The sequence below is a fragment of the Nelumbo lutea genome, chromosome 1, assembly GCF_056320005.1.
Source record: "Nelumbo lutea isolate HS-2025 chromosome 1, American lotus-T2T, whole genome shotgun sequence".
Taxonomy (NCBI): domain Eukaryota; kingdom Viridiplantae; phylum Streptophyta; class Magnoliopsida; order Proteales; family Nelumbonaceae; genus Nelumbo; species Nelumbo lutea.
The window spans coordinates 14843915-14854559 of NC_142684.1; the positions used below are offsets into that span (position 1 = coordinate 14843915).

The 10645-nt window shown below is 35.2% G+C and overlaps 1 long non-coding RNA gene across 2 annotated transcripts; it reads left to right on the plus strand.

Moving 5' to 3' along the window:
* The first annotated feature begins 1830 nt into the window (after positions 1-1830).
* On the plus strand, positions 1831-9544 carry LOC148873630 (uncharacterized). 2 transcript variants are annotated; one of them, XR_016099807.1, is made up of 5 exons: positions 1831-1984; positions 2109-2199; positions 2284-2328; positions 6341-6402; positions 8669-9544. It is a non-coding gene; the product is annotated as an uncharacterized LOC148873630 (long non-coding RNA). The 2 variants fall into 2 exon arrangements; XR_016099806.1 differs by having other exon boundaries at positions 6360-6402; positions 8669-9078.
* The last annotated feature ends 1101 nt before the right edge of the window (positions 9545-10645 follow it).

A 10645-nucleotide genomic window follows, 5' to 3' on the forward strand; every position in this document is an offset into this window, starting at 1 on the left:
TAGACCTACCTGTTCATTGGTTGGGTAGCCCGATGGCCTGGCCTGGCCCAACCCACACCCTGGTTGGGCTTGGACATGTAGTTAGGCCTGCGGGCCTGACCTCGGGCCCAAAATACAAAACCCAATTGTGTTTCGAGCCGGGCTCGGGATTTGTCAAAAAATCTCAGCCCAATTAACTTATATAATATTTATTATAATATATATTAATAATTTAATATATACATTTTTTATTTTTTCTTTATAATTTCTCTCTCTATTTCTCTTTGTTCTATCGCTTCAACAATAGCAGCGACAACAAGTTGAGCTTTAGACTTCAGGCCCGGGCCCAAGTTGTAGGCCCGATGGTTGGCTCGGGCTTGGGCAGAGGCCTTGAAAAAATATGTTAATGAAGAGTGAAAACCTGGCCCGGCCCATGAACAGGTCTATTGGTTTGATAAAAGAAATTGTAAGCTACTCCACTAACCAATTTGTTGTTTAGGCTCCAAACACTGTGATTAGAAAAATCTGCCATAATTGGGCAAATCAAGAATTGGTGAACTAGTTTTGATTTCATAAAACTGATTCTTTTTTATTCATATATATATTTTTTTAACTTTTATCTCAACTTCTAGACTAGGTCATAATTTTGCACTCAATGGTTGGATATTATGGTGATTTGTTTTTTTTTTGTTTTTTTTTTTTTAAATTGAGTAACTTTTTTGTGATCTATATGCATTAATTATCAAGGGGCCCAAAGGCGTCTTGTCCCACTATTTTTTTTTCAAAAATGTCTTTTTTTTATTGTTGATTTGATTCGGGCAGTTGAACTGACCCCTCCCCACCCCACTAGATGTGTTCATGGGCGAGGTTGGGTTGGGCTTTGTCTCTATATCAATAAAACATGCTTAAGCTTTAGCTAGACTCGACTATTGGGCATAGATCTTTAGATTGAAATTAACCGTCATATAAATCTCGAAGCTCAACCAAGAAATTGGGAAATAAGATTTTTTTATTCAACAATAAAATTGATTTATTTATATTAAATAAATAAACCTGACTCGTTTATTGAGCAATTGGTTTATTCAAAATAAACCTGACTCATTGAGCAATTGGGCCCATAAAGAGGTTTACCTGCCACCTACATGGAAATAACCATTCACAATTAAAATAGGGTTAGGCCGAGTCTCATATTTAGCTACTAGAATTTGAGAATGACCCAACCCAAATCAACTCGAAAAAAATTGGATTGGGTTATGTGTCAACCCGCTGACCCAATTGTCAAGTCTAATTGGGATTATTTATGTATTTTTAGAAGTTTCCATTATTTAATTCTTACCATTTATTCTTTACTTTTTATTGTTTACTCATTGAATTGTTAAATGTTCAAGTTTTTTATTGCATTTTTGGAATTTTAAGGTTAATTCCTTTAATTTTGGCATTTTCAGCTATTTTTCTTTATTTTTTAAAATTTCAATTATTTTTTGGGATGACTTTAATTCGAACATTTAGGTTAGGGTCTAGCATTTATCAATCCAACCCAAAATTCAATCTGACCCGAAATCAACCTGAAATGTCCTAACCTAACTCGAACCCGACCCACCCAACCCAATTGCCAGGTCTACTGCTTAACATAATTATTTCTAATAATTTAAAGGAAAACATAATTGTTTATAATTAATTACTCATTACAATTTTTCTTACCAAAATTAATTCTTTAATTACGCAACCCAACAAATAATTAGAAAGTTACCCTGCCCGCCACATCTAATTGTATTCCCTCCATCGAATATCCCAAAATTTGAATTTTCCACCACGGCAAGTAAAACAGCAAAACCCCACGATTTTGAGTTCGACGCCTCAACAACTTCGAGTTTGACTTGAACCTGAAAGAGCATCACTAAGAAATTGTTGGGTTTTCTATTCTGATTTATTGGACTTCTACGATTCACCTGCTCTTCTCTCTACTTCCCTCCACGATTTGTTCACTTCTACTGAAGTGGTTGAGGTTAGGCTCTCTCTATTTTTCTCTCTATTATTTTATTTGCTGGTTTCTATTAGGGTTTCCCATTATTTTCTATAGGGTTTTCTACTTTTCTCATTATTTTAACATTAGGTTTGTAAATTTGTAGTGGTCGATCAAGCTAGACAGGGGGGCTATAAGATAAAAATAGTGACTTGAAGACAAACCATCCATAAGATTCGCGGTTGTAGTGACTTGAGGTAAGATGTTGATTTTGTGTTAAAAATTTCTATGCGTCTCTTTCTTGGCCCATCTAACATTATTTGTTTGTTTCTGGAAAACAGGGTCAAGTTTGGCCTTTCTCACGATAGCATATAACATACCCAGAAGTGAGACTCAATCCCAAGTCAATCTCTATATTATCATCTTCCTCTATATTTAATTCTTTTTAACACTGGAGTCATAGAAATATATTCTCTTAGTAAGGGAATTGATGGAGATCAATATTCTTTTGATAAAAAACAGTTGGATGCAAATTAAATATTTGACTTGATTTAATAATTTATGTGCTTTTGATAAAGCAATCCATAGAGAACTGGCACGTCCATGGCATTCTAAGTGAAGGTTAACATGGTAGAAATGAGATGCTAAGGTATAATATTAATTTAAGGCTTGTGGAGCCTAAAGTTAAATTTCAATTAGATGTGGAGGTTTTATATTCTGCAATTGCAATAGAAAAGAATCCAAAAACGAGGCTGCTTATTGGTTTTTGATACAATATATGGAATGCTATCTATATAGGGATTGATGAGATATGTGGTGGAGAGTAGCACTTGGGCCAGATCCATTGCACTATTCCTAAGGGATTCTTTGAATTCCTCATTCAACTAAAAACCTAGAAGTGCCAATTCGTTGGATGACAGTTTAGCTAGAGCAAGAGTATCAAAGGTTAATCTAGAGTGGGTCCAGGGCTGGGTTGTAATCTGTAGATTGAGTTTTTATTTTTGTTCAGCTTCAGTTTTGTACTTTGCCTCTTATTCCTTTGGGCCAATTTGTTGTATTATGGTTTTTTCAGCTCCTTAATGAATGGATTTTATCTGTTATTTATTAAAAAAATAAAATATAAAAGAACATCTATTTGATCATTCAAATGAAAGGTCAAACCATGAAATTCTTTTACATATAAATAATCGTAAGGCTATAACCCTTAAAAATTTCATGGTTGTGGTTGGTTAGTTGGAAACTGTAGCTTACCTGAACCAAGCCAAGTGGATTCATGGCGATTTCCACCATAGCGTTGAGCATATGGCATCTTATGAATGGATTATGAATGAAGAACATAATATGAGTCATGAATAAGTTGCCCTTATCAAAGAAAAGGGAATTTTAAGATATTAGAAAAGAGATGATAAACAACATGTTAAGACTTATAAAACTTATCCTGCCACCAAGGGGATGCCCTGAGAATACGAGTGGGAAGTTTGGCCTTTCAAATCTGAGATTCCAACATAAGCTGTTGTGTTATTCCCATATTTAATGATGTCTCATGCATGAGGGAGAATTAAACCACTCCATGAAAAATCTAAATAAATTCAAGATTAAACTATGAGGGTTACTAATAAATTGCCATTAGTTGTCAAGATCCACATAATTGTTAAAGATAGGAAGCACAAGCATGCTCTTTCTAGGGTGAAACATTAGCAGAACAAAATGGGATATCCATCTACAGTTGTCTTTTGATACACTTTTTAATAAGAAGCAACAAATATTCATTGCAAAACCTAATTGCTATAATTGAATAACTGAAACCAAAATGGGATATCCATTTGCAGTATATGTGATCATTGCATACTCAAGTAATGCATGAGCAAAGAAGTCAAAGTCAGACTTTTCTGATTTGTCTGGCCACAACTAGCGTAGATGAACTTTCATAGTCATCATATAAGTGTTTTAGGAGTAAAGCACTTTACTTATTGTTGGATTTTTCTAAGTACTTAGGTAAATTGGATGTTTTTTTGAGCCAAACTTTGCTTATTGTTCCTTGATGTGTAAAATATTTGGATAATCTACATTGGTGTATAGGGTTGGTGTTGACCAAGGGAGTGAACATTGACCAATTCAGAGGATATTCACTTGATGGATAGTTTGGATTGGTTACAGGGGTACTCTAGGTAAGGTTGTCTAGGTAACTTTCTAGTTGACCTGATTAGCAAATTTCTCTGGGTCTCTCCCTATTTTGTTTATTATTTTTGGATCCATGACTGGAGAATTAAATTAAAAATGCGAGATGAAAAGATACAATAGTCAATCCACTGAATAGATGGGCAAGACTAGAAGAAGTCTCAGAAGAGATCAATCATGTATATTACTCTAAGAAGAATGAGGTATAACCTTTTTTTTTTATTTTTTCAAGCTGAGTGAAGTACAACTGTACAAGCAAGTTGTATCCTGAAATAGTTCCTCCCAAAACCACTTTAGTGTTGTATGTTATGTAAAAAGCCAGGGATCCTGCCAACTCCTACTATATTTATGAAAAAAAAAATGAAAAAAATAAAAAGAAATCAGAGAGCTTACTTATAAGCTATGACTCCTCATGGAGGGTCAATGACTCCAAGCTTAATGTCTTCAATACAACTAGATAAAGATATGCAGATAGAGCAGGACACATATGGGATTGCAGTGTCACCCGTATCCAAATGAGTATTTGACACTTCCAAACAGTTCTCGCGCTATGCTTTCTTTATGTGGTTGCAAAGGAAACTAGGGGTGAGAGTCCAAGAAGGTCAACAATTTGACATACGTGGGACAGTAGATGAGTTTAGGCATTCAGTAAACATGTACGTATTTTGGAAACCAGGGATGGAGATATATGTTTTACATGTTCGTAGAAAACAGATTCCTTCTTATGTGTTTCCAGATGGGTATAGGCGTCCTCGGCCATCTAGGATTTCAAGCCAGTTGGCTGATAAATCATCTCGGGATGATGATGAGACCAGGGCTAGATCAATGGGGAGAAGGCTCAAGAGGAAAAAAGATCCTGAAGATGGTGGTGTAAAGCCAGATAAATGGGCTTCCTTAAGCCCACAAAGGCATGATTCTCTTTCTCCGGAAATTAGTAGAAGCAGATCTGGGTGGAGCATCTCAGTCCAGCACTGTTGAGTGTCGAGTGGAATTTCTGACAACATGAATTCTGGATAAGAATGCTCACCCTGGATCTTCAGACAGAAAGTTGGGGACAAAAAAGGAAACTGCACAGGATGATGTGCAGCCAGTCCCAATGGATAATTCGTTTCCTTTTTTAACTGATCATCATCCCATGTGTGAAGAGAGCAGTAAACCTGGCATAACATCTCAATCCAACTGTGATGGGGTTAGTGGGAATGGATTGGTAGGTGACATGGAGATTGCTCTTGTTGGTTCTAACAATAGGCCGCTAGAGAATAAGGATGTGAAGCTCAACATTTTGGACAAACAGGTTTCAGCTATTTCAAGGCAGGAATCGCTTACCCCTTCCACAGAAGATTTATGTCAAATGGATGGTGAGGCTAATTCTGTATGGAGAAGACTTACATGGGCAAGGGGTGAAGTTGTGGATGACAGGGAACTGGTTAGACTGGAGCAGCAATCTTGCCATTGAAAATGCTGATGATGCTGGTTTAGGAGATAATAGCATCTCAAATGCTGCATGTGAGGTTAGTTCCTCTGAGGAAGTCCAATGAGAATCTGTAGCAAGTAGCGATGAGAGCACTGCTACTGGGTCTTTGAAGGAAGTGACAACTACGGATCTTTGCAGGTTGATCCATGACTCATGAGGCACTTGGGATGTCCTTTAGTTTAGGTGAAACTCTGAAGGCAAACAAACCACTGTTTTAACAGATATTATTTTGTAGCCAGCATTTTAATATTTTTGATCAATTACACATTAATGTGATTTTTATTAGAAAAAGGGAAAATAGAAGTAAGATATGTGCTAGGCTAGATCATCCAGCTCACCTAACAAGCAATATTATCCATATGCACAACCTGTCCTACCCTCTTAGGCACAACTCCAATACAATTAATCCCTACTGGCCCTCTCTCTAACCAATGAGTCTGTCAACACGTTCAACCTTTGAACCCACTTGAATGAGGTGTTCATCATGATGTATGCCAAACCATGGATTCCTCTATAGAGTAAAGGTACAACTATGGACTAGAGGTATCTTCTTTCATCCACCTAATACCTATTAAGGAGTCTCCTATCTCCAACCAACATTTTAATCAATATGTGACAGTTCACTCCATCTCCTCAGACTTACTTTTCACTACATTCACTAACTTAATTTAACTTTTTATTTGTTATATTTTTAGTTTAGGATTTTAATGATGCATAAGTTATGTGTTAATATTATTTGTCAACAGAGGCATGTCCTTTCTGCAGGAGAGTTCGAGAGGCCATGACTGAGCTGGATCTTTTTGTAGAGGTGATTTAGTGAATACTTATAGAATGACTTCTAATTTACATTTTTATTTTATGTTTCAAAGGTTCTTATATTGTTGCTATAGTTGATTATTTTTTCTTTTTTTTCTTAGATTTTTATGAGGTGGTTATGGGATGGTTCTCTTGCAGTGGATGCTTTTTATGGGCATTCTCTAGGATTATATGCTTTTTATTATCATGAGACACAATAAAGTGTCTGGAGCTGGGTTTGATCCTAAATAATGTTAAATGAACCTAAACCTTGACATTGTGGGTTGTTCCGAACTTATTCATAAAAAGGAAATAAATAAATAAAGAAAAGCTTCCATAGTTGACTTTCCTAATGAATAAAATAGTAAAATGCCATAGTCAATCTGGAACCTACTTTTTCTATAATCTAGCAGTCACAAAAAACATAGTTTCCTTCATCTATAAGTTGAGTTAAATTATCACTTTTACCTTCTTAGAATTGATTATAGAAAAACACTACTATGTGCTCCAGATTAGTTGCTTTATTTTTTTTGTCAATGTCCACTATACCTGTTCATGGGTCGGGCTTTCACATTGTATTAATAGATTTTTCTAAGGCCCAAGCCCGAGCTCGGCCTGACCATTGGGCCTACAACTTGGGCCCGAGCGTGACCCTCATAAAAAGCCTGAAGCCCGGGCCTGGGCCTGAGCTTGAAATTTAGCCCATGTTACTACTATTGAAGTGGTTGAATAGAGAGAGAGAGAGAGAGAGAGAGAGAGAGAGAGAGAGATTATAAAGAAAAAAATAAAAAATGTATATATTAAATTATAAATATATATATTTCAATAAATATTATATTATTTATATATTTTATATAATATATAAAATACATATTATGTATTTTATAAAATATATAATGTTGAGTTGGGCTAGGTCAGGCTTGGGTCGGGCTTTTTTGACAAATCCCGAGTTCGGCTTGAAACACAGTCGGGCTTACTGTGTTTGGCTCGAGGTCAGGCCCGTGGGCCTAATTACATGACCAAGCCCGATTGGGGTGTGGGCCGGGCCGGGCCATCGGGCTACTGGGCCCATGAACAGGTCTAGTGTCCACCTGTGAAATGAAGTTTTATAAACACCTATAGAATGAGAGAAAAATGAAAGATATCAAGTAGTGAGATATTTTAACAAGTAACTCATAAGGGACACCATGAGGACAATAAACCTTGCTAGACATGATAGGTTATCCAAATGAATGAACACACTAGAAATTTCTTAAGATAATTACTCAACTTGGTTTAACTTTTTATCATTTAGTTACAAAATTGTAATAAAATTGGGCAAGGACATGGAAAGCCTTCAAGCATTCAAAAATATAACCTGAGGCATGTTGAGGGCTCCATGGACAGAAAAAGGACAAACAAATTACTTGAGTTGCACTTGGGTTAGGTAGGTTTGATTTGGAGGTAGAATAGGAATTTTCAATTCCTTGTATAGAATTTCCATGTTTGGATTGATCCTTAGTGTAGTTGAACTCGGTGAAAAGGTTAGAACTCAAAATGAAAGGGGTGACAATTATTTAATTTCTACAGCATTGAGGTGGGATAATTCAAATTCAGTTCATTTCCACACTCAAGCACATCCTTAGTAAAGGCAACAGAAGAAAAGTCTATAGCCAGATGCCATGCCACTCTATTCACTCCTCAACCAATTCTTTGACTCAGTTAAGGTAATAATTAAACATCAACAATTAAAATGATAATTGGCAACAGTTAAGGTAACAATTGCTTGATTGTTGCTATTTCAACAATTAAATATCAACCAATTCTTTACTCTTAGCATCTATATAGCGTGTATCTTGTTTGTAATACTCCACAACCCCTATTGCCATTAGTTGCTTAGTTGATAAGTGTTGTTAGAATTCCCTTGAGCCATGATATTGTGGGATCTTCTTTGAATTAGAATGACCATTAAGTGAAGGGGAGAGTTAGATAATGTCCTTTAAGGTTATTCATTATCTTTTTCTCTAGAGAAGCCCAGATTCCCCAAAGAGCAACTCTCAAGTTTTGCTTAATGAAATCAGGAAGTTGGTCAATAGTCTAATCTTTAATTCTATAGGCTCAATTTGGAAGGAGTACAAGTGCAAAGCTGTGTTTTGTATTATTTTGTATATATTTGCACTATACATATTTGTATTTGTATTTTACATATTTGTATTTGTATTTGTATTTGCACTGTACATATTTTTATCGTCTATGTTTGCTATCTTCTTTTTAGAGTTGGTAAGATAATTGTTTTGTAGGTGAGGTTGAGTTTGGGTTAAAACGGCTTCATCAATGTGCTGAGAAGGAACAATTTTATCTAAATGCAGAGGGCCCATCAAAAGACTTCAATGAGTTCTAGACAAAGCTTGCTGGGCTGACTAGGTTACTAGAAACACATATATTGCTGGAACTGAACATTGTGGGGATATTTGGTATTAAGGTGTAGGACATGATCTGTTTTTTCAAATATTAATCATCATTTGAGGGATAAGCACCTTTTTAATATAAGCCCTTGGGAAGAAAGCCTTGATGGTATAAAAAAGGGAGAAGCACCCTCATCAATCCTATCTTGCTTGTTATTCTCCAATTTCAGTAGTGATTTACAATAGAAATATGAACTTTTAAAATTTAATAACCTGTTTACTTTTGATGATAGTGTGACTTGAAACTACTTTGAGAATTTGGTATGAGCATTGGAGAATGGTTTGTCAAATGTGGACTCCCATGGTGCTTGTAGCAGAACAACGAGCTCTAAGAATTTGAGAGGAAACAAATCTAGAGGTGAAAGAGGCAAAGGAACGGCCTCCCATGCTCCTAATCAACTGAATGATTCAAGTCATTGGTTTTGTGACCATTGCACATATGCCAATGTTAAGTTTGCAAGCACTTGCCTACATAGATGTGGAATCAACCTTTCATGAGCTATTTATCATTTTCAACGAACTAGTTGTCGTGGTTAAGTAGCAGAAGGCATAATTCCAAATGTGTGGGTGGAGGCATTGGATCAAATTTTGTGTTAATTGTATTATGCATTAGATTAAAGTTTTTGTTAATTGTATTATTTATATGATATGAATTTGGAAATTGTAATATATTTTTAACATAGTTGCATATGAATTATAGTTGGAATGCAATTTTTATCTTTTATAATATCAATGGGCTTATATATTGACATTTTACATGTGTATTTTATTTAGATGATTGACAATAATTATTATAATATTTGTAACAATTTATTAAATTAAATATCAAAAATTAAAATGATAATTGACAACAGTTAAGGTAACAATTGCGGTAACAATTGCTTGATTGTTGCTATTTCAGCAATAGTTTGGAAAAACCGGTGTCATAAATAAGCATAAGAAACAATTGTCCAGTTGTTAACAATTGTAAATTGGCAACAACTGACATGATTGTTGTATATAGAACTTTGGGGCAACAATTGCTTGATTGTTGCCTATTCAACTAAAGGGTTGTTTAGCTAGTATGATTGTTGCTGAAGGTACCATTGAGCAACAATTAATTAGCTATTGCTAAAAATTTATGTGGGCAACAATTTTTATTAATTGTTGTTAAAACAAAACATTTGGCAACAATTCCAATTGGTTGTGGAAAAATACTATTGCTGCCAACATGAATAGTATATTTTGCAACAATTGATTGTTGCTAAAAACTTTTAACAATGGCTTCGCTAGCCACAACTTGTTTAATTGTAACTAAAACATTAGGCAACTATTTTTCTTATATTGGGAACAATTTTTAACTGTTGCCAAAGATCAATTTTGGAAGAATTCGATTTGGTTGACAAAGAGAGTTTTTATGGCATAAGAGGTATGTTATCATCTTTGATGATGTTTAGAACATGGACCAATGGAATTCTATACAATTTGCTTTGCCATGTAATAACTGTGGTAGCAGAATCATGCTTACAACACGAAACAACGGGGTAGTTTTTTATTGTGTAGATCAATTACCCATGTCTATGGCCTGCAACCCCTACCATTTGAAGATTCGTGGAAGCTCTTCTGCAATAAGGCATTTAGAGAACATTGCCTTGTAGAGCTAGAGGAATGGTCTCTTAAAATAGTGAAAAGATGTGAAGGAATGCCACTTGCAATTGTAGCTATAGACGGCTTGGTTGCAATGAAAAACCAAAACACCCTTGAATAATTAAAATTTGTGAAGACAATGTTTTTATAAGAATGGGTCGAATTTAATTAATTATTGATTAATTG